The sequence below is a fragment of the Halichoeres trimaculatus genome, unplaced genomic scaffold (genome assembly GCF_033239565.1).
Source record: "Halichoeres trimaculatus isolate MK-OKI-2021-1 unplaced genomic scaffold, fHalTri1.1 fHalTri1_scaffold_23, whole genome shotgun sequence".
Lineage (NCBI taxonomy): Eukaryota > Metazoa > Chordata > Actinopteri > Labriformes > Labridae > Halichoeres > Halichoeres trimaculatus.
This window is the reverse complement of record NW_027437201.1, coordinates 4,429,530-4,454,723: the sequence shown is the minus strand read 5'-3', so window position 1 is coordinate 4,454,723 and position 25,194 is coordinate 4,429,530. Positions and strand designations below refer to the sequence as shown.

General features: G+C 40.4%; 1 protein-coding gene across 3 annotated transcripts in view; it reads left to right on the top strand.

The window, feature by feature from the left end:
• The window catches only part of pald1a (phosphatase domain containing paladin 1a), an 89,281-nt gene that overhangs the window by 42,627 nt on the left and 21,460 nt on the right, over window positions 1-25,194 (top strand). The window lies entirely within an intron of this gene.

The window sequence follows — 25,194 nt, the reverse complement described above, 5'->3', positions numbered from 1 at the left end:
TGTCACACTCTGTTGCTGAATGAGACGCACATGCAGTTAAATAAACACTCGCGCCAGTCGTGGTCTGAAATATGATCTGTTTTTCGGACCTTAGACCAGAGGAATAAAGTCAGAGTCATCAGCACAGAAAACCGAGTCAAGTTAGGTCACAAGTCCCACATATCCTGGACTCTAGTGCTTCAACACTGGTAAAAACAAAATAACACCAAGCCCCAGTGAGGCAGGAACTCATTGAGCTCAATGGCTATGGTATGGATCTCAAAGCTTTAGTCCTCCATTATAACAGATGGGACATGGTTCGACTAATAAAGTAAAATATACATCAGATAACGTATTTCTAAACTTGCTTTGCTAAACTCTGCAAGGTTTGTGCTTCATTAGAGTTTAATAATGTCATTCTGATTAATATGCAAGTGTTCGATCTTCCGAGGTAAATGTAGATTCAATGACTTATTCAATTGATTGACAGCTCCGTTAACAAGGTTCTTGACAGTTTTGCTCTGAACGAGCAGATTTAGAACAGGAATGACAAGAAAACAAAGGAAGTGCTCTTTTTATAACTGCAGGTGTCAGTTTCAAATTAACGAACATGTAAGTTCTGCTACAGTCTCTACTGATCTGAGGGATCTTAGTCATTTTATCAGTCAGGTAGATGAGTCGTTCACACATATCAGACAGACTGATAAATGTCAGGGACAATCAAAGCAGTATTTTTGGCTTCACCTTTAACAAAGAGAGGAGACAGTTGCATAAAGTCTGTTTATTATTCAGTCTTTGGTTTAAATCCACAACATAACACTAACCAAGGATACAAGGCACCTTTAAAGTGATACTCTGGGATGGAACAAGTTGGGTCCTATCACAAGGTTTAGGGCAGAAATTACCCCTACAGCAGTGTTTTTGTGCAGCAGAAGCCCAGAGCGCTCGCACCAAACACCTCCTCCCTGCTCTTCTGCCTGTTTCCTCTGCACTCAGACGGGGCCATATTTTACTTGACCAAAAACACAAATTAACGGACTCCCACTGAAAAAATCTAATATCGGTCTGCATTAACAAACAAAAACACAGCTAAATAAGGCTCTAGTTCTCATCGTGTCGTAAAACGGCGCTACCTCCGCTGCAGAGCCACAGCTGGCTACGAGGCACTCGCCGCTTAGTGTATCAGTCCGCGCGGGTGTGCCAGATGTAAACAAACGCAGGTAGTCTGCCAGGACGAAGAGACACGATGAGAACTAGAGCCTTATTTAGCTGTGTTTTTGTGTGAAAGTAACGGGCTGAAAATTCTCTAATTAAAGCGTGAATGCAGACTGATATCAGATTTTTTTGGTGGGAGTCTGTTTATTTGTGTTTTTGATCAAGTAAAATATGGCCCCGTCTGAGTGCAGAGGAAACCGGCAGAGGAGCAGGGAGGGGGTGTTTGGTGCAAGCGCCCTGGGCTTCTGCTGCACAAAAACACTGCTGTAGGGGTCATTTCTGCCCTAAACCTTGTGATAGGACCCAACTTGTTCCATCCCGGAGTATCACTTTAAAGCTCCTGGTCATGATTAGGGATGGGAATCGAAAACCGGTTCCTGTTGAGAATGGATAAGAAATGTTTCAATCCATCAATATAGTTAACCTTTGTGCTTGACGATTCCCTTATCAATTCTTTACATTGTGCCGGAGCCACCAGGCCTTACGTCAACTAGTCTGCTAAGTTTTCCTGAAGAACTGACTTCATAAAGAAATGCACATTACTTTCTCTCAGGAGATTCATATTCAGTACATTCAAAATGGTATAAATCCCCTTATTTACCAAAATAACAAAATAGCACAAGCTTGATGCTAATGTATATGGGAAACTGCATTGATATGCTAGCAGTTAGCATACATCAGTATAACTTCAGCTTCAGAAAAAAATTTCAGCTTTCATCACAGAAACATATCACAACAACTCTTTGTAAAAAAATACTGAGAATTTCAAATGTCAAAAGCTAACAGGCTAATGAAAGGCTCATGGCTGACTTCATAACTACGGAAAGCTTCCAAACAACTTAAACAATTGCTATAACTACTTTGAGACACTAGATGGCCTACTTGAATTATTTATATATTGCACCACAGTACATGAACGTCACATTGTGGGAAATTCGTACCTGTTTCTGTTTAATTATGCCCAGAAATATCCAGACTCAGGGACCAATTACATTTTATTCACTTACGGTATAAACTCAATTAAATGTTGTTGACACAGAAAACCTGTAAAACTACTTTTTGTACCAAGAAAATTCACAACAGGAATTGATAAGGGAATCGATGAAGAATCAGATCGATAAGCAGAATCAATAAGGGCATTGGTATTGACTAAATCTTATCAATTCCCATCCCTATGATGATGCCGATCAAAAAGAAGCTTTTTAAAGGGAAGGAGCACTTTCTTAAGGGCTAGCATCCTGGGACGTGGAGCCTACTGCTAGGCCAAACCAGCCCCCTTCTTCAGTGACGAGTTTGACTGTTAAAAGATTGTAAAGGAGGATTTTTTGTCTGGAAACATTGCTGACCAACAAGACAAAACCAACAGAGATTCAGGGTATATCTTTATCCACAGGGGGTGCCAAAAACTACATATACAAGATGAGGAATTTCAACTTCTTGATCGACTTTATTTGACTTGAGGACACTTGTTAAAAAAAAAAAAAAAGTAAATGAAGTCTAATAGTTGTAATTATCTCTCAAAGCGTGTGCCCTTCATGGATATTGCCAAATGTTTTTTTTCAATACGACTCAATGAAAATAACTTCACTCAACTTTTTTTTCAGTGCAACATTAGACCCCTTTAAATCTTGTTTTTTTTTCCACAGTACTTTATTGCTGATAGAGTTGAGGGCCAAAACCAGCTCAAAGGGACCCACGTTCTAATAAATAATCTAAATTGTCCGACAGGCTTGCTGTGGCAGCCTTCAGGTTGGCACTGCGCTCCCCTTCCAGCCTCTCTTTTCCTGCCTGAACCAGCAGGCCAGGTGATAAACAGTGCCAGATGTTAGACCCCGGCAGGCAGAGGCAGAGGCAGACGAGAGAGGGGGAAAATTCACCCCCACTCCCTCTTTCTCCCCCCCACTTAAAGCCCCCTCCTCCCCTTTGACAGTGGTTGGAAAATGTGTCTTTGATAGAGAAAAAATATATTTACACTGGGACCCGAACCCTCCGCCAGCTCCCAGAGGGGCCCGGGAAAGGGGGGAAGGGGGAGGGTGGTGGCTTTTTGAGGGGCAGGGATGGGTTCTCCTTGAAGGGCCTTTAAATCCCCGCTGCCAGCCAGGCGTGAGGGAGCGGCGGATGCATCGTCTAATATCAGGAGCATCGCAGTGGAAAGGTTATTTCCTCCACTCCTCATGAGGAATCAGTTTCTGGGGATGTTTACCTCCAGTTTTGTGTGTCGTATTCATGATGAGACTTGAGAAGGCAGCATCACATAAAAAAAAACACTTCTTAGAAAATCTGTCAAGGGAACAACTTTGTGGAAATTGATATATTTTGCCTTCACAACAACCACACTTTTCATTTTTCCTCTGCCTGCATTTTCACCCAGGTGGTCAGGGAAGATAACGCAAGAAGAAAGAGTGAATGAGCTGTGAACCGTGCCGTGTGTGTGTGTGTCCAAAGAAAGGCCCTCACGGTCTGGACGGGGCAGTGGAAAAATATTTTCTGAAAGAGGAGAATGCAGTGAGCAGGTTTGCTGGAGGAAAGGTAGAGGACGTCTGAGGAGAAGAAGCGGGAGCAGAAATGGGTCGTGTAGCTTGAGGAGACCACTGCATCTTTAAAAGAGCTGCTAAATCCCTCTTACAATGATATCAGGATGTTTTTTAAAGCAGTGAGGTGGACTGAGGGTGTCATGATTTGAGGTTGAAGAGTTTTATCTTCACCACCTTAAATTCAACTCCTTCAGCTTCTTTGTATCAGAAGTTTTCTCCTCTATTAGGATGACCACTTGACATAAGTGGGCCAATTACACGATGGAGTAGGTGACAGCCAAAGGAAATATTGGCAGTAAATTAAGCCCACCTGAACCATAGACAGGCTCTTCTTGCTTGGAGTGTGTTGCCCTGCTGCTCGTGAAAAGAGGCTCTTATTAAGAGTCCAGTGCAGAGTGAGAGGGGGTGAAAGCAGCAGCCACAGGTTGTTGTTTTTATTCAGAATTTCCAGCGTCTCATATGCCAATGCCAATAGCCGTATTTACTGCAGCTGTCTGGAAAATGATTTATTTTGACTGAACGGCATCTGAGCAGGTGCATTTGGACAACATCAACTCCACGTCCTGTAGCTGGCTGCATACAGTGAGGAGCTGTGATGGAGTGGTATGTTTGTGTGTGCCGCAGAGCACATACATGAGGTAAATAAGGCATCTCCAGGGCCTTCTCAGAGGGGTTTAGCCAGCGTGTAAGGGGGGGCTACTAACAGCTGTTGGTGCAGAGTCAGATTCTGTTCAGGTGCTCATTTATTTTTAGTGAGCTTCTGCTGTGTAGAGAACAAGACTCTGAACTAGAGGTGGGCAGTTAAAGCATTTTTATTATTCTATAGTTACTGCAAACTAATCTACGATTATTGGTTGGATATCGGGATCAATCAACTATTAATTGAGCCACTGGAATCTAATCAATTGTGACCAGGAACTATCCGACAATAGATCAATAGACACCAGGAATTATACTTTGATTAGCTGATAGTCACTGGGAACTAATTAACAATTAAAAGATACTTACTGGGAACTTTTGGGAGATTAGTCGATAGTCACAGTTAATAATTTGACCATTAATAGATAGTCAACAGGAACTATTCTTTGGTTAATCTGTATTAGCAGGGCTTGACATTAACTTTTTTGCTCACCAGCCACTTTGGCTAGTGGTTTCCCAGAGTTAATAGCCACTCAGCATTTTAACTAGCCACAATTTTGTTGTTGGATATTTGTGTTTAATATGATTAAAGTGGATGACGACATGCTAAAGTTTACTTGAAATAGATTATCAACCTCTTTTAATATAAATGACCCTGTGCACTCTCAAATAAAACTACATAAATTAGGTATTCAGCTCTGAAACGGTTGTGCTCCTTAAATATGAAAATATGCAGACTATTGAAACAAAGTAATAAAAGGAGGAGTTTTTTATTGGATTCAATGAAAGTTGTGAAGGTTGAAGATTAATTGAAAAAATAAAATCTAAACTGAAAAATCTAGCTAGAAACACTGTCTGCTTAAATATTTCTTACTGCTGAGTACCATACTTTCTGGACTATAAGTCACACTGTAGTATAATCATACTTTTTTTTTGAAGTCGTATCAATCAAAAAATGCTTCATGAAGATGAAAGCAACATATACAAGTCACACTGGACCACAAGTTTCATTTATTTAGAATGGTTTGGTTTGTTTACAGTATTTTCAGAGCCCATACTCCCCCTCTCCTCCCCTTCTCCAGGTGGGTGTTGCTGGTGAGTTCAGTGCAGTGTGAGCTTAAATAAGCTCCATCTGATAAATGTTCTCACTTAAAAAAAAAAATCCGGAGTTTTGGTGCTAGTTTGTGACTTGAACCCCAGAATATGTTTGCAATAGAGAGCAAATTAGTAATTAATTCTTAAGATGCCATTCCAGAAAACTAAAATTAAATAATTCAACACGCCAAAGTGGATAGTAGGAGTGACGGTGTTACCCGCCACAGCTAGAATTCACCTGCCATTTAGTGGGTTGGCGGGTGTTAATGTCAAGCCCTGTTGGTCATTATCATTCAATGATTAATCTAGTCACTGGGATCTGTTGTAGGAACCAATGGTCACCAGGAACTATTGGTAATTAATCAACAGTCACCAGGTACTATTCTTAATTAATCCATAGTCATCAGGATCACTCATCTATTAACCAGTAGTCACCAGGAACTAATAGACGATTAATAAATGAATTATTGTACAGTTAACTAATGGTCACCAGAAACTTATCAAGGAATAATCAACAGTCACCTGGAACTATTTAAAACTTGATAGTCATCAGGATCATTAAATGTTAATCCGTGGTCACTAGGTCCTATTGGATGATTAATAGTTCCTGGGGGCAACTGGAAGTTTAATGGATAGTCAGAGTAAATTATTTTTCTTTGAAAAGATAGTTCATAGGAACTGTTCAAGAATTAATTGATTCTACAGATATTTAAAGAAATTATCCACTGATTAATAAAAAATTCACTGTCTGTTTTGGCAGGTGCCCTGCCCTCAGTGCTGAGTTTTGTTGTTATGCTAGCAAAGTTGGCCCTTTACCTTAGGTTTTTTTTATCATTTTTGAAAAAGTTCCTCTCTACAGCTTTGTGACAGCTGACAGCCACTGCAATTTCCCTGTTCTGAATCTCACTGACCTGTATCAGTTCTACCGTTACCTGGTATTATTGCTTCCTTTATAATTTGCAGTCAGCCAACAGCTTTCAAGGGGCTCCAGTCACTGTGGCAGGAAAACAGTCGCTTGAATGACATGACTCATTGCAGCTCTGAGCACATTGAGATACTGTGCTTTCCTTTTCCTTTACTGTGCGTATCTGCTCAATCACCTTTAGCGTTGATACTAACAGCATACATTTGCATCTCTCATCATTTGTTCTTTGATTGGACACTGCAGTTATTCCTGTAATATTACAGTGGACCACATGATTACTCAAATGACAGGTTTCTGACTGTCAGCTGCATAGTCACACTTACATGTGATTAGCATGATACGTTTGGTGTGTGCACCTGATGGAGCCAGATTTGGCAGCAGGTCATTTCACTGATTTGCACTCTTTAAACTGGTGAAGAAGAGCTAATCAGGGAGATTACTCCCACTGCACTGCTTTGTTGTTACGTGATGACTCAAATCCTCTGAGGGATAATCATATCCATTTAGCATCTGAACTGTCGAAGTAACCGTGGCTGAGTTCAAAGATCACACGCTCCCATTTGTTGCTCTGCCCCCGCTAATCACAGCCATCAGCTGATTTTCAAACTCAACAGCTCTCTTCAGCCACTTTAACTGCACACATGCTGTTTCTGACTCGTTTCTGACGCCATGGTGTTGTATTTTTACATCCCCACTGATTTTAATTGTGAGCATATCAAACCTAATAACATGGAAATCACTGCTAAACAACCGTACATCCGAACACTTTTCAAAATCGAAACCTTGCATTCCTTCCTGTGCTCATTATTAGTTCATTTTAAAGACAAATATGACCTCAGGCAACCTTCACCTCACAATAACATGTCTGGAAGCAGCCAGCATTTAATAACTATCTTTGTGTTGGCTCTGCTCACAAAAGCAATTAGCTGTAAGTTGCCGTGTGCTGCTGTGAGTCATTTGATTGTGTGGGGGAATTTTCATTTGAGCTGTTCTTAATGTGTTGCCCAGTGTTAACAGGCGCAAGCTAATTAGTATCCTTGTTAGCATGTGTTGAGAACATGCTGAGATTAGCTTTAGATCATGACTCATTCACGGAAAGAAACAGCTTGCAGTGTTTCACAGTTGAGTAAACTCAGGTCATTTGTAGCCGCAGCTTCAGGTTCTGTTTGAATAATATCTTTGGACGACTCATTTCAGCTGGTGTTTACGAACTTAAATAATGCTGTGTCACAGGCATTGCTTGATCTAATTCTGGAAAAGGATGACCCCCTTTAGGGATGGGTACCTTTTACATTTGAAACCAATTCCTGGTACCTGGCAATCGGTATCGGTACTTAACGGTACCAATTCCCGGTACTTTTGTGTGTATTTATGTGGTAATAAATATCAATTAGTTTGATAATAAAATGTAAATTCTTTTCAATTTGAAATATTTATTTTATCAGTATAAAAACTTGCAATGCTGTGTTCATGTCCAGCATGGAAAATCACCTTGTCTTTATTTATTATTTATTATTTACTCTTTATTCTTTAATCTTTGGAAGATGAGCCCCAACTACATGAATTTCCCCTCGGGGATTAATGAAGTATTCATATATCTATCTTTCTTTCTTTCTTTCTTTCTTTCTTTCTTTCTTTCTTTCTTTCTTTCTTTCTTTCTTTCTCCCACTCCCTCACAGTCACAAAGATGCATACAGGTACATAAAATTGGTACCCTTTGATTTTACGTGAATCAGTACCCGGTACTTTTGACAGAATTCAGTCGGTACTTATAAAAGAACGTAATCCGGTGCCCATACCTAACCCCCTTACCTTTTAGTGTCATCTTTAGTTGTTGTCCGTCCCAGTTTCACTTAATTTCTTTCTGATATTTTTTGAAGAAAATTTGAAATGAGAAAATTTCAACAAGGTCCCAAAATACCAAATTAGAAATTACCATAAGTCATACTTATTTTGAGGTAAGAATTTATCAAACTTAGCAACTAAATAAGCAGAGGTGCACCTTAACGTCAAATCCCTGGTTGATGCTTAAAAAACAAGTTGCTGAGCATAACAAAAATTAAATGGCAAGGATAATTGATGTATTACTGCAGCTTTATTTGGGATGCAGCAATACATTGACTGAAAACAAATATCAGCCATTATTAGTCCTGCAAATAAACATTGGTCCATTAGCAAATAATCTGGCTGCAACCAATGGGAGCTGCTGACATTTAAATGTCAGTTAGCTAAAAAACCTGCTGTTTGAGAGAAATGATAATCATGTTTATGTTCATGTTTATTTATATTTTTTGATTTAAATATTCAAGTGCTTATTTGATAATTTGTGAATTTAGAATAATGGGAGGAAAACCTCACCGTGCAAAAAGAAACCTGGTTGGGTTTATTTGCAGCTGAAGAGGCATTAGAAGCAGCTGTTTAAAAAACATTATTTTTGTAAAAGGTCAGTATGAATGAAATTTTGTCAATTAAAATATCATTTTTTTTATGTTTCAGTTGGTATTACCCCAAATCTTATTTATTTATTTATTTATTTATTTATTTATTTGAAAGGGACAGTGCACATTGATGAACATGTTAAAACATGTAAAAATGCCGGATGGTAGCTTGATGCTAATTTTGATCCGTAGTCCCTTTTACATAGAAACATATTAAGACAGTACAACCTTTCATAGTAAGAATAAAAGAGAAAAAAAAGGAGCGGTATTAATATAAAACAAGCATTGACAGTGAAAGACACCAGAAACAAATAAAACAAATAAAAACACAAACCATAATATACAGACAGATAAATTGCAATGCAGGTTGACTGTGCATCCCTAGATGAATCCATCTCTTATTTCTTCTCAAACATATTACTCCACACACTGACCAATCAGACGTTCCTCTCTACCGTGAATAACTGAACTGCCCTGGCCTGCCCTTTGCCCTGACCTCCCCCAGCCCCTCCCCCCTCTCAACCACCGGCCCCAGGATAGAGCCCACCAAGCCCTGCTCAGAGGGGCTGCACATTTCCTGCCCCGACACACTAAACCTGTCATTGCCCCAGGGCCCACAGACCAGGAATAACTCCCCTAAAAACCATGCATGAGTGTGAAAACATGCCCCCAGTAGCTGTGGCCGTGGTATCCAACACATCCTGCTAAGCCCCAAATCACCTCACCAGGAAGAGGTCCTCCTTTTTTTGTCGAAGCTTTCACACTCGCTGTAGCTCCTGGCTGGGTACAAATACCTCCGGGAATACAACCCCAGTAGTGAAGTCACTTAAATGCCAACCATGTGGGATATGCAGGAGTCGTGTCTGGGTTGCATTGCCCTAGGAATTGCACTTTCAGAACGCCCCTGCAGGGAAGCCTTTGAGCAACAGATGAATCCCGTGTTAACGACGCCATAATTGCTCCCAAAGTGGCAGCAGCTCACACAGTCAGCGGGAACACTGATGGACCTTGTCATGTGTGTTTTTCTTTCTCTTTTCTGTTTCCCACGGTGGCAGATCACAGGTGGGTTCTCTCTGTACCCTTTCAATCTTTCAAAGTAATGATACAAATTATTCAAATTTGATCTTTGTTGACATTTTAAAGCCAACAGAGACAGCCTGCATAATCAAACTGTGTGTATGAAACCTATCCCAGACTGACAGGAACAGAAAACCAGACGCTGGAACACTATTGTTTCTGTTTCTATGACTCACTGTTTAGCTGGCATACGCAAAGATCACACAAGTACAAGAAAACATGAAATGGAGTACAGAAGAAGTGCAGACAGCAGCTCCTGGGAAATTTCACTACATGAAAATATCTCATCCCATCAGCAACACTTGTTTTCCTCCGAGGGCACCGGACTCCCATATTTTCCCCCTCTCTAAATCAGCTGCCAGTCAAATCCAGAGTAGATTTCAGATCCTTGTACTTACATACACCGTCAAACACCAGTGTGTTTCTCTGATCTGCTCCATCCTCACATCATCAGAACAGCCTGGTCCTCTGATCCAGGGTCTACTTTCTGTTCGTCATGTCTGAACTCGTTGGTGCCTTTTAACCCTTTGAAACACACGTCCGTTTCCACTGAAGCCCTCAGAAAGCTGCTTGATCCACATTTGTTTAAATTCTCTTTTGGCCATGTTATGTAATTATGCATTGTCACATTTTATGTTTTTGGTTGTTAGTATTTTATTTTTTATTCATGCTCCACCTAATATACCTAATACCTAATATACTTTCCTTACCTTCCTAAGAGCAACTTTTTGATTGGATAATTCAAATCAAGCACCGTTCCAGACATTTGTTTAGATGAGAAGCAGAGCTGAGTACGTGGGTAGAACCTATGTAAAAAAAAAAAAAAAAGATTTTATTGTTTTGCTGCTTTGCTGAGCATCCTTTCTTATCATGCAGGAAACATAAATTAAAGATTTAATATCTGTCAGTCTCTGTCAGTTTTGTGTGGCTGGATGCAGTTGGAAACTAATTCTCTCATGCTCATCCAGGCTGCTGGTTGGTTGACAGGTGGATTGGACATTCTGTAGCATGTTAAACAGAGCTATGACAGCCAACCAGTTTGAAGCAGTCTTGCAAACTTGAAACCAGTTGGCTTCTGTATGACATCGACTCTGCAACTCCTCAGTGTTAGTATTCCCAGTTATCGGGATAGACGACTCCTGTTTTGCTTGTCTTTTTGTAACCCTGGTCATGGTTTGCACTTTGACTCACAACTTATCTTATTATTGAAAATGGAGAATGGAAAATGGAGTTGAAGGACATTTGTTTTTTCTATTTTCCAGCGTATGCTTTTAAAGCTCATAAAAGTGGAAGTAGTTGATAGGCTGCAGTTGATTGGTTGTGGGAATGCATCAAAGCAGATATACTCCACCTCTTACGCCAGGAATACATCAGATGTGTCCCCGCTCCATTGCGTGTTGACTTGGTAGATGAGTTGCAGCACCTTGCAGGACTGACAGACAACTGGAGTCACGAGACGGAGGAGTTCCTATGCTTCCCACTCCAATGATGATCCTCTCCTTGTCCATGTTGGGCTGTAAAACCTCGAACCTGTTGATTCCTGGTCTGTCTTCGCTCATCATGTAGGTTTATTGATGTAGTCAAGTTAAAAACTATCTGATTTTGACACAGTTTGTTTTATTTTGGTAGTTGCTTTTTTTTAGGTAGTTTCCAGTCACGACTTCCTGTCCCCTTTGATTGATTATGAATTGACGCATCACAGCTCTGGCCTCAGGCAAAAAAAAAAAGACTCTCGTATATCTGCTGTGACCTGCCGGAGCAGTGATGCAGCTGGACCACAATTAAGTGGAACCAATGTGAGTTGACACATTGACCTGCGAAGAAACCTATCTGAATGTAGCCCACGAGTACATTATCTAAAATCTAAACACACAACATCTTATATTTGGTATCTGTGGCATCAAAGTTTCCATTTCTAGTGACAATCACCAAACAATTCAACAGGAGAGCTTAACAGCCAGAAAACATTAGATGTGTCTCTGGCTCAGCTCCGCTCCGTGTAGCCCACAAGTAAGCTTATATTACTCCCTCTAGACTAAATAAAATAGACCCAAGTGTCTCAAACCTATGTTGGCATAAATGTGGACAAGTTGGGAACTTGATTCTTATGTTATGGTTCTGCCAATCAGTCAAGTTATTTTGGACTGAAGTCTGTAAATTAATTTCATTTATTGTTTATGTAAATATTGCCTCATGTCCGTCTGTGTGTCTGTTGGGTCACAGGGCTGAACAATTAAAAACAAGACAAAAAAGGAAGACAGTTGGTTTAGCCTTCTTGGCTGCCAAAAGAATGATTCTGTCAAACTGGAAAAGTCAAAAACCAAAATGTTTCTCTATAGAAACATGGTTATCTGAGTTTTTCAATCTTTTAGGTATGGCGTGAATATCAGATACTCTAAATAACCATAGACTGTATCAAACATGAGCGTAGTCTCGCCGATGTCCGTCTGTTACTCAAACACAAAATGAAGCATATCGGCTATAGCGGCCATATTGGTAGTGGCAAGGGCTTTGCCTACAGCCATAGGGTGCCTGTCAGTCACATGACCCTCAGCTGTGCCTCTTATTTGGGGAGCTTGCGATCTTGATATCGTCTGAACGGCCGAGTTAGAAAAAAATTCACCCTCCTCACAGTGTGTACTGATAGTAAAATTAGGGATTCAGGCAGGAGACGTTTTTTTGAACCTGGCTGTAAATAGGTTAATTTCTGCTTTGAAAATGGCTTTTTTTGGCTTGGTGTGTTTGTGACTTTCAGTACTTCTGGAGCCACCCTCAAGGGGACACTGGAGAAACAGCAGATTTTAGCACTTCCGCATTGTCTCATATTCTTAGACCAGAGGTTGCTGCTTGTAAATAACACTAAGTTTAGGTTTGTCACCATCTGGAAGCAGGTGTGGGGGCATATATCATCATCTCCTATGGTGATTTGATTGAATTTGATTGGATGGACTGTTAATGGATTGTTAAATCAAGTTAATAAGAAAAGTGTTGTTTCTTCTTTAAGAAACCAGAGGTATGATAATGAATAATTAAGCATGAGTATGCACTAATTTCCCTTGTTTGTTGTGTTTTTTGTAAATCTGTTTTTTTGTCTGTGTCTAACTCTTGACTTATGGGTATTGTTATGTGTATATAACAAATATTGAAAACTATTGATTAAAAAAAAAGTAGCCCACGAGTAGACTTTGTAAAGTTCATCATCTAGTCTAGCTCTCAAATGTTTAGGGATTGAGTCATGTGTATGAATAAAGTTGATTGGGTGAAATCAGGCATTGAGCATCCTTGAACAGATTTAACATCACTAACTGTCAGTCGAATCCCTGTGGAAAGATTTCACTAATCTAAGCCTTGGTTCAATCCAAATGGAAAATATTGATGATGCACCCCTGAGATATTGAACGTGATTTCTTCACTTCACTGTTGTATTTATTTGTAGTGTGTAAATAGAAACGTTTACATGGAATTTAATGGGGATCCCTTGGCACTGGCTCCATATTCCACCACCAGAGGAAGTCTTTAGGTCTGTTTCTAATGCGCTCCACTCTACAAACAAAAACCAGAACACCAGAAAGGACAGAAACCTTCCTGCCAACAGTTTCTGTGAGCCTTTGCAAAATCTGTAAATAGAAACTTTTAGCTTGGTATCCACTTTGCTGAAATTTAACATTGGACCGATCTCTGACTATTATGTTGCTGTTGGGATTTGCTCATTATTGGAGAGCTGAACCGTTTAAAACCTGGAAAGTTTGGCCTGCTAATTTGGCTTGGTTAAATCATCAAATTCTTTGGGTCTTACCCACTTGGATGCAGCAATGTTTGCAACAAATGTCATCCCAATATATCAATGAAATTTCCCTGGGGACCTAAGTGACTGACTGACACTCGTGTTGCTAACAAACAGCGTAAATTGAAATGTGCATGCATGCTCTAAAGCTCTGTGGCTTTCTGACAGGAAAAAAAAGAAAAGCATTGATTCATTTGCTTCCTATGAAGCACCAGCATCACTCGGATGGTTCAGAGTAAAGATTTGATTCAGACAACTGCAGAGGGTTTTGAATTATTGAATGTTTGATGAGTTGTAGCCAGAGGACATGCCATGCAATGCCCCCGTGTCAGGTTTGCATGCACGAAATATTTTGATAGCTCAGTAAGTGATTGATTCTCAGTGGGAGTCTCTATTTTCTCTGTTGCCAGGCATGTGCACGTACAGAATGTACCATAATGCGTGTGGTTAATGTGGGCAGATATTCCAGTCTGTGTGTAGGCTAAGTTGATGAGCCCTGTCTCCTCCTCGTGTGGCTTTTCTAATCTCTGCTCAGCAGACACGTGATGTGTTTCTGCGAGTCTTTTTGTTCGAGGAATCGGCCTTTTCCACTCAACCATTGGTTTTGAGGAACATTCCTTTTCTTGTTGCTCTTGTTTTTGCTTATTTTAAAGACTTATTTTTGTTCTACACGCTTAATACTCCCTTTTTTCTATGAAGTACGAGTTAAATCCATGTTGTGACGGAGATTATGATCTAGAATATTTAGCCTGTGATGCAATGAGAGAGAAACTGATCTGCTCAGTGCTTGAAGGCAAAACTGTGTATACAGTATGCACATGGACACAGATTGCCCCTAAAATCCACCTCAACCTTGCCTCCATGATTTAATCAGCGCAGTGTGGCCAGGCGACTGGAAAAAGACAGACGTAGGATTGGAATCTGTGGAAACCATTAACATAAAGGCATCTCCTCTTGCCCCCCTCTCGCTGGCTGCTACACGGCTCCTCGGCTTCTTTTTTAAGCAGTTTCAGGGCACCATCGTGATCCATACAGATCAGTTCTGCAGCTTGAAGCCAGATGACAGATAGTGTAAATATCTCTGCCTACCTGGCAGGCGGCAGACAGGATGGATGATCAGATTGTCTTTTGAAGACTGGAACATATATGAAATAGGGTATAATAGTGCGCTTCTTGCACGCTCAACATATACCTCAATTTGAAAAAAAAATACACAGTCAAACGTCAAGGGCAGCCACTTATGAAGCCAATTAAAATGCAAATTTACCCTTTGAATTTTGATGTATAGTGTAATAAAGGCAAGATGAACGCTATAAGGAACTCACGGTTTAGATTTCATTGAGCAAATACTGAAAACTGATGATGACCTCTATCTTAATTGTCCATATTTCATTTTACATGTTTTTACATGATTTACGTTCAGCTAAGGTTTGGAGAAGCTGAGATTAAGTAAGAAAAGAGGCATATGTACATTTAAAGTTTAAATTAAACATAAGTAAATCAATTCACCATTCTGAACCCATGGACATTGTGAACAGTTCATCTGTAATTCATTTATATTCATTAACTAATATTTGACGAATGAGTGTGATCAGAAGTGGGAGATGTCTTCGTGGAGATGCTCTGGGAGTAAGGAGTCAATGGCCCTTTGTTAAGGGCTATTCGATCTCCGTACTTCCAGAATGAGAGTTTGGTTTGCGTTCCCAACAGTCAGTCATACTTGTTTTCAGTCAATGTTGGACTCCACCAGAGCTAGTGATGGATACTGAATTAGGTACTTTTATTGGTACTGACCGAATTCTATCAAAAGTACCTAGTACCGATTCACGTAAAATAAAAAGGTGCTTACCTTACAGAGCAGAGCAGGTACTGGGTACCGATGCGACCAAAAGGTACCATGTTTAGGTACCCAAATGCATCCTTGTGACTGTGAAGGAGTGGAAGAGTAGGGGTTTTCCATGCTGGACATGAACACAGCATTGCAAGGTTATATATTGAAGAATAAATATGTTAAATTGAAAAAATATATATACTTTGTTACTAAACAAATGTATGTGTTTTACCACATAAACACAAGAAGTACTGAAACTAGGTACTGTTGAGTACCGGTACCGATTACTAGGTACCGGGCATTGTCACCATATCATTTTAATGTGAAAGGTACCCATCCCTAACCAGTGCTGTCCTTTGTTACTGATTCCGTTCATTTCTTTTATGAAAAGGATTTCTAAGCACAGCCAAATGGTGGTGGGAGTCGGATTCAGGGGTCTTAGGATCCCATCTTTGCTCTTTGCAGATGATGTGGTCCGATTGGCCTCATCAAACACTGATTTCCAGCTCACACTGGGACGGTTTGTAGCGGGGGTGAAGATCAGCAAATCTAACTCAGAGCCCATGGTTCTCAGCTGGAAAAGGGTGGACTGTCCACTCTGGGTCAAGAGAGAGTCTTTGCCCCCAAGTGAAGTATCTCGGGGTCTTGTTCTCAAGTGAAGGGAAAACAGAGCTTGAGACTGACAGACTGATCAGAAAGGAGTCAGCAATGATACAGACTCTACACGAGTCTGAGGAGAGAGAGCTGAGTCAGAAGGCTAAGACCTCAATTTACCCATCAATCCATGTTCCTACCCTCTCCTACGGCCACTATCTATGGGTAGTGACCAAAAGACCAAGATCATGAATACAAGAAAAATGACATGAGCTTTTTCCTCAGGATGTTTGGGCTCAGCCTCAGAGATAGGGTTTGTAGCTCAGACATCCTGGAGGTTCAGAGTAGAGCTGCTACTCTTCCACATCAAGAGGAGCCATATGAGGTGGTTTGGGCATCTGGTGAAGACGCCTCCTGGACAGTGAATCCATAATAACATTCATTGTTCTACTCACATAAAAAATTAATGTACATGGTAATCCAAGCCAGCAGCGTGTTTCAGATGGATCTGTAATCACTACATGGATAGAGAAATACATTAGGTTATAACATAGACATGAGACATGACTAACATACAATCTCCAGTCAGTTTGTGTTCAAGTTTTAAAATGCTTTCATTCAGGATGGGGGAAATACATTTTATTGACAGTGACTGAGTGAATAAATGTCAGAATGTGGAGTGCAGAATGGCAAAATGGACAAAAGGAAAGCGCTAACCAAGCTTAACAGTAGCAACATGGAAACTGCCTGCTGTCTGCAGACAGTAACACATTGGCTGCCGTTGACTTCTATAGATGTTGATTTGATTGCAACCATTGACTGTGTCTATAGACGTCAATCATGTTCTACAACAGGGGGGAGGCAGGGTCTGGCAGAGCTTGTCAATCAATATCAGGCTTGTAAACTAATGTAGGTGGCAGCGTTGTGCTCTTTGGATGAGAAATCAGCGTAGATATGAGAAGAAGAGGAGAGATGACGGAGACATGATGAGATGTTGCAAGTCAGAAAAGTCCAGGCAGCTCACACTCGAACTGAGAATGTGTCGTGGTAATTCAGAGAGAAAAAGTGTCACGATCGCATGGAACTCCTGAGACGGGCTTAGTCTAAAAAAGGAAATTTTCCCTGAAAGAAGAGAGTCTGCTCTTCTTAGATAGTTTTGGTGTTCACATAGTCATAGAAAATATTCTATGGGTCAGCTTTTTACTATGTAAAAAATAGCAGCTTTAGAATATTTACAGATGAGTTGAATGAAAAATTCTCCTTGTTGGGCTGATAACCTTTCAGCTCAGCTACAAGTGATTTTAAAGAATGGAGTGGAAAAGCTTTAGAGTGTAAGAGAGAAGAGGAAAGAAAGATAGAAAGCACTGAAAAGAGATGAATGTTTCTATGGTTGTTAGTAAAGATGAAAGTGTTTATGCTACGCAAGCAGAAGCACTTTGGTGGCATTTAAAGAATGAGCCTTTTCTATGCTGGATAATTTCAAAGTACATAAAAAGAAAAAGCTTTCACTTTGAGCTGTGGAATATTGTATGTAATACGTTCAGTGGTGAAAAGGTTTAGTTTCAATGAAAACTGCTACCAAGATGCAAGGATAATGTAACATCTATGTAAAGGTTCAAAAAAACAACAGACTCTTTTCATGTTCAGAGGAGTAGTTGAAAGTAATGTAAGTTGGAGGCTTTGGAAACAAATTGATCTTTTTGTGCAATCTGTGCACAAAGCCAAGGCAGTGGTTTCCCATCATTCCACTTCATGTGGCAAGAAGAGTGGTGATGCATCAAATGCAGGAGGAAAGACTCCACACTGGCAAACATGGGTGTAAACGTGTCAAGATTTCAAATATGACAACATTTTTCATTATTCTCTCTTTATGCCATCTCAAAAATCCACCAGCGGATAAATATGCAGTGTATCATAATGTTGAGACATTTTGTAGCTTAGTTGCTTTGCACGTTGTTGAGCAGGACATGAAGTGCTTGGTGTGACATGTCCTGATATAGAGATTGGACAAATCGTGACCCTTTCGATATGGAAGGTCAGAGTAAACACTGAGGTGCAGATGAGTCACCTGTAAAAATCCATTTTATTTCAACAGTGTCTCCAAGTTTCAGTAAAGAATAACCTGATTTTCTTCTCTAGCTGGTCTCACAAAAGTTATTGTATATACTGCTAAAATATAGCGTCTCTCAGCTTTTGAAAGTAAACTTTGGAAGACAAAAAGTATGTCAGAAAAATGTCAGTTTTGGTCCAAAATCCGTACTGACTTCATACTTGTTGTCTGTACATTGAGTCTTGGAGCCATGTGTAGGCTGCCTGTCCACTGTAGACAGGTCAGGGTTTGGTTTAGGATTTGAGTGGGAGGTGTTCTTGCACATTCGTATGAATAGCTGCTTGTGCAGACCTGGGTGGGACGGACCAATATGGATTGGCCTTTTTACCTCAGCAACCCCATCAGTTGGTAATTGGCACCATATGTCAAGCAGATGGACTCCGGGTCTCAGCTCAGCTCACTTGGGCTTGCAGAAAGGTTAGGCTACATTCAGGGGTTCAACTGTGGTTCCTTACCCTGTAAATGTGTGAAACTTTTTTTAATAGATGCAACACAGGGAATGTGGTTTTCGAAATTTTATCACTGAAACTTTACCGTTATGACAAGACTGGACAACTTTATTGAGAAGCATGAATTCTGACTGACATATAGCATGGATTAAAGCACTTTTAACCATACTGAGACATCTGTATGGGGTACTAAAACAAAGAAGACAGTCAGTGAAAGGGTTGATTATTTCTTTGCTACCAGGTTAGGTGTCATACTTCCCTGTTTAAAGATTCCACTTTGTCCTCAGGATTTATCAATATTGACAGAAACTTTCTCATAGCAGCTTCGAAAACAGGCCACAGGATAGGACAGTTTGCACTTAAGAATTGTGGCGTTCCTCAGGGATCAATATTTGTCCCACAACTGTTTGTATAAAGGAAGGTATATAGTTGTTGGATACTTATGCAAACTAGTCTCAAAAGCACAAGGTAAGATCCCTCTGCTTCATGTCAGGGTTTTGTCTCACTTTTTTGGGGACTTTTTTCTACAAAGCTCATCTCAAATTAGCATTTTTTTGTTTCGAAACGTGCAGAAAATATCCAATGACATTGGAAATACAACTAGAAATGTACTTCACTAAGGCAAGTCACAACCTTGGGCTATCTCACTATCTTCATTGATCTGCTCTGTATTGGACTGGACAGCCAATCACAGACCTCTACCTGGATTCAATACACTAAACCGTTCGAATGGCTGCTTGTAAGATAAGATCATGGACACTGGTTGCCAACACATCACAGATGCTAATGTCAATGAACCATCCCAGCAACTTCAGAAGATGATTGTGTGTTCAGGCTGTAAAAATAGGCTCAAGCTGAATAATTTTGCTCAGTATTCAGACATTACAGACAGATGTAAAGATTAACACTCTCAAAAAGTGCTTCTTAGCCTCAAACTGAAATATACACTGATATTTTCATGAATGTGTGAAAATGTCACTGCCATCAATGCTTTTATCATGAATAGAAAACAGAGCTCCTGATGGATTAATCGACAGAACATACAACTGTCCTCTCATCCCCCTTTTCATTCAGTGTCTTTTTTTGAGTGATCAATAGCACTTTCTGTCGCCTGACATGGCTGTCAGCTTTACATCAAGGTCTTATATTTGCTCAGCATGTGGGACCACTCTGTGCCAAGCGCTCTGACACAAGCTAACTCTGTTGACACAAGATAGAGGCACGAGACGGGCAATGCGTCTGAGAGGTGGGAGGTGTTTATCTTTAATATTCCCTCACCTGCAGGCTGCAGGCTGTGACGCTCATCTGGGGATTATTGTGAACTCTTGTTTGAACCGTCGCCTTAGAGATTAAAGGCAGAAACTGCAGCTGCCAACTGCTCAAACAGCTGTAGAACATACAGACATTTAGTGCATCTATGCTGTTTCTTGTGGAGTGTATTCATCTTAGTGATTTTGATTTTTGAATCATTCTTAGTTTAGCTTATCGAGGAGACAAATGGAACTTGAATACTGAGTGGTTCAGTATTGATTTCACTTAAGAGTTTATAAGGCAGGAAAACCTAAGTATTGATTTTGAGTGGTTTGTGTTATTTTTTTCTCATCAGAAGAATTTCTGAAGAAAAGTTTCTCAGCAACCACTTTTCCAATGGAGTCGTTAAGCTGTGATTGTTTGTACTTTGCTGCATATTGAATAAAGGTTTGTAGCTTCAATGTGGTAATTGATGCTTTCAGGCTGTCTTCACTTACTGGACTCACTGCTCAGCTCCATGCTGTGTATGGATTGTGTATTCATGCTGATGCATAAAAAACAGTCTTTTTTTGCCTCTCGCCTTACTTGTCGTCAGCACAAACATGTAGGTATTTGGAATAATGTTTTTCAAACTGCTTGAAGAAAGAACATCCGCACACTCTTATGTAGAGAGATAAAACTATTGATCTGTGTAATAAAGAAAGAAGTCAGAAACAAAAGTCATGGGCTTAGCATGGTTTAGCTTAGCATGAAGATGTGCAGTCAGGGTAAAACAGCTATGTTTGTAGATACAAATCTTGAGTATGTTGTGAAATCATAGTCATATAATTTTAATGATATTGATTAAATCATAAAAAGGAATTCAAAAACCAATTTGCTGTTAGATTAGCCTAGCATAAAGACAAGTAGAAAGGGGAAACGGTTTAAGCTAGCTTAGCTCTATCTTATAGAAACTTAATTGAATGCTCTAGTGACCTTTGTGATCGCAGGTTGTGAGTATTCATGTAATGAATCTCACATTTTTTTCCAAACGAAGCTGTGATTAGCTTAGTATAATAACTAATAGCATGGGGAACAGTTAGCTGCTGTTCACCACGAAACTTTGGGTACCTTGGAAGAAAATTTCAAGGAGGGGCTCTTTAACCTGGAGAAGAACTTTGAGAAGAAAGTTTACTTGCTATTAGCTTAGCATCACATAGTATAGCTCAGTATGAAGGCTATAAGCAGGGCTAAACAGAAAGCTAGGCTCTGTTCAAAGAGCACATTTTTTTTTACTTCAGATAGTTTAAACAAAAACAATTCAAAATGTTCTGTCATTGATTCTGTTTTTAAATAAGTATTTTTAATCAAATTAGTATAGCACTAAGATCTTGAATACAAAGAAGCTAACAGTTAGCTTAGCTCTATCCCATTGTGCCAAAATTGAATTTCATTTTATGGTTCTTTTATTAAAAAAATTACGAATTATCAATTTCATAATAAAATCACAAAATTATTTCTAGAGAAAATAATGTCTATTAGCTTAGCATAGCTTTGCTCATCTAAGCATGGTACAAAGACTTTTAGCAAGGGTTAACAGCTACTTTGGCTTCAATTTTAAATTGATTGATGTTTACAATAAACTGCTGCAAAATTTTAAGTTTCAATTAGATTATCATAGTTTTAGTTAGCTTAGCATGGCTAGCTGCAGGGGAAAAAGTCTAGTGTAGTTCTGTAACAAAAGGGAGCTTTCCCTGGTTTAGTAAGAACCAGTACATATTCTTCTTTCTCGTTTGTTGAGTCAGTCCCAAAAATCCTCCCAACTATAATTAGCAACACACAACCTCACGGAAAACCTCGGCTTGTTGTTTTTATATTTTTAGCTCTCTAAAGATAAACTCTAGCAGGATCCTTCATGTTCATTCTTGAGCTTTAGAGTTCTCAGAAGGCATGTTTTTGTTTTATTTTCACTCTGCCAAGAAGCCTGTTGTCCCACTATTTTTAGGTGATGCTAAGCTAGGCTAAACTGAACACCTCAGCTATGACTCTTGTCTTATTTTGTACTGTAAGATTTAGCAGCTGTGTTAATATTTTCATATAACTGCATAGAAAGCAAGAATAGTCTTTCCAAAATGTCAAATTATTTTCAAATATAAAGTAAATTTTAACATTTAAGCCTCTTTATCGAGAAAGAAAGCCTCATAAACAAGCAAACAGCTTCCACTCTGAGGTTGTAACAGGTGTTTTTGCCCTGATAACATACTGTCCTCCACCTCCAGTTTTATTATCCACTCCTCTGCCTTACACATTGTCCTCCCTCACTGCTCATTTCAGCACCAGCATTCCTGCTCTCTCTTGATAAAGGTATGCAGCTTTTTTTTGGCCTGCCTTCTGACTTCCTCAGATCCAAGCAGAGCTGATGGTGTTCTTCATCACATCTTGGTGTCTGTCTGAAAACTTCCTTCCACCTGTGATCGCTGATTTGGACTGAGTGGTCACCTCTTTGTTCTCAAAGGCCAGCGGAGATGAGAGACTACCCTGTTTTGTTCCCTTTCACTCACCAAAAAGAACATTGCTCTTTTATCTCTCAAAGATTGACATTCTACCTTTCAGTGCAGAAAACAAGATTTCTGAACTTTTCCATTTTCTTTTTTGGAAACAATTTAATGAGTATCGCTACTCAGCGGGATTTGTAGCACTTAAAAACGTAATCCAAGCAAATCCTGCGCTTCAAGGCCGTCTCTTCGACATGGAATGGAAATACTCCACTCTGTTCCTTCACCACATCTTCCCCGACATTGTTTTGTGAAGGAATTTCTGCACGAGAGGCCGCTTAACCGCACATATGGCTCAGTCCTCTGCAGACAGACGGACAGATGGCAGGCACAGAGTTAGGATTCAGCAGCTTGTGGAGGTGTGAATTATGTAATCTCTGCAAACCAATCTCAGCTTTTGAGAGTGTCCTGTGCCAAGTATTCAGCTGTCACTTGTGTGCAGACTGTTACAGGCTTTGGCGCTTTTCAGGCTAAGAGTTAAAACGCTGAGAAGCCCCATGGGGTAGCAGGGCACACAGGGTGATCAGGTTCACCTGCTCTGTCACTGTGGTCAGCGTTAACTGGGAAAGATCAGAGAAAGTGACGTGTGTGTGTGTGTCTGTGTGTGCTTTCTTTTTTTCTGCGTGTCCTGGGGCGACTTGATGGACAACAGCACTTCCATTGTTTTTCCAAGGTGAAGTTACTCCTCTGCTTGGAAAACTGGGATCCATCTAAGGCTGCTGGGAACGAACAGGAAACTCCGCTCATTCCCCCTCACTCTCCTTTCCCTCTCTTGCGTCATTCAGCTCTGGAATGATCATATTATGGTGGGCTGTGCACATGTCAAATTACGCTACGAGGGTACAAGCCCTGCTTCACTGTAAACTTTCTTCCCTCCGCGCAGCCCCTAGAATACCTTCACCCTGAGTCCACCGGCTCACTGAAGACTCATTAGGATGCAAAAACACGCTACTGCAAGAAACTGCTGACACTTCATCTCACTAAACTACAACCGGTCGCCTCTTGTTACTTCCTTTTAACCCTAATTAGACATTTTACACAATCCAGCACACACCTTACACTCCACTACGCACACAAGCAGCTGGATGGGAGAGTGTTTTGCTCGATACCTGGAAGTACGTGGGGCTATACGCAATCAGAAGAAGAAAAAAAAGAGAAGGTGAAAAAGGAAAAAACAGCTTGACAGTGACGAGAGCTGTCAGCAAGTACCTGAACACTGTAACTAAAGTGCAGCCCAATTATCCACTGTACGTTTTGTGAGAAAGGGCATGTAAAGGTGACGCTAACCGTGGGCTCATTAGTCATGTTTGGGTTGTAGGAGAAAGATTTGATGGATTGATCTGGAAATGATAAACTTTTAATGGGATTCTGTCCTGGATTGGCTTCCCTTCTTCTTGTGAAACAAACAGTCCTGTGAGAGCGTAATTATCTCCCAAGTGTTTACTTGGTTTTGCAACAAGTCCCTGAATGTCCTTGTTTGAGAGTGTCTTTGATCAGCTAGTTACTTGAAATTGTATTTTGAAGCATTTTGAGTAAACACTTTGAAAACTACTTCAGATGATACATAATGGTGACATTAATTTAGAGTCTACTGAAAATTGGCTTCTTCATTGTGTCCGATTGTTCAGCCATCTTGCCCCTCCAGTGGCTGGTGCACTGGCCACACTTGGTCCAGCCAGGTCATCTCTGGTACACTGTGGGGCCTGGCCACATCTCATGATGTGCTCCATGATTTGAGACTCTCCACATGTACATGCTTTTAACTGTTGAACTTCTTTCCACAAATGAAATCAAAACTTCATTTTTTTTTAGTGCAAGCAACATGTAACTAAACTACTTCTCTGTCAAACAGAGACTGACCTTTTTTGTCTGTATCTCGTAATTGTCTTGGCTCTGGAAGTTTAGGTGCAAAGGCGCCTGTCAGTGTTGTCTGGCCTTAAACAGTTTTTATCACAGGTGCTTTGAAATTCAGTAGCAAGCTGTGGTTGTTCTGTATGTGCCTTAGCATAGTGCTCTGTTACCGCCAGAGCTCTTAATTGGGTAAGGGAATTAACATAAGCCAGGTGTTAAGGCAAATAAGAAATGTTTAATGAAAAGTATAGCAGTAAGGAAAGTTGAACTAAAGTTTATTTATCAAATTAAATCGGGTTAACAAACAACTTTACTACGAAACTAAAAGGGGATGACACTTCCGACAAGCGTCTCTACTAAAGAGCCGAGCTCAGACGGGCCTTGCGGGCGACAGACCACTGCAGATCAGCCGCTCCCGCTCCAAACTCCAGCCAGCCTTATGAAACCTTCCACTCCAGTCAAGCTCCGCCCCTGAGTGGTGGACGCCGTAACCCCCAATCACCTGGGAAGAGGGAGGAAAAAACCCACACACCTGGCGCACACACACACACTCAGATACACACACTCGTCAGCACACACCAGAGGCCGGGACCTTAACATGCTCCTATTAGCCACGCTGTACGGCACTGTTTTCTTACACTGCTTATGTACTGTTTGTTTCTCTCAGTTGTCGTTTATCATTTCCATTGGGTACCCAAACTTCTGCCACACAAACGATTAAAAAGTGGGGGAGGCATCTTCAGTTGTGGTATTTTCAGACTCTGAAGCTCCGTTTCCACCAAGTGGTCCAGTTTGGTTTGTCTTGGCATGGCATGCATTTTATGGCCTGACAAATTTACAGCGTTTTCACTGACTGATTTCAGGATGGATCCACAAATAACCGAGACG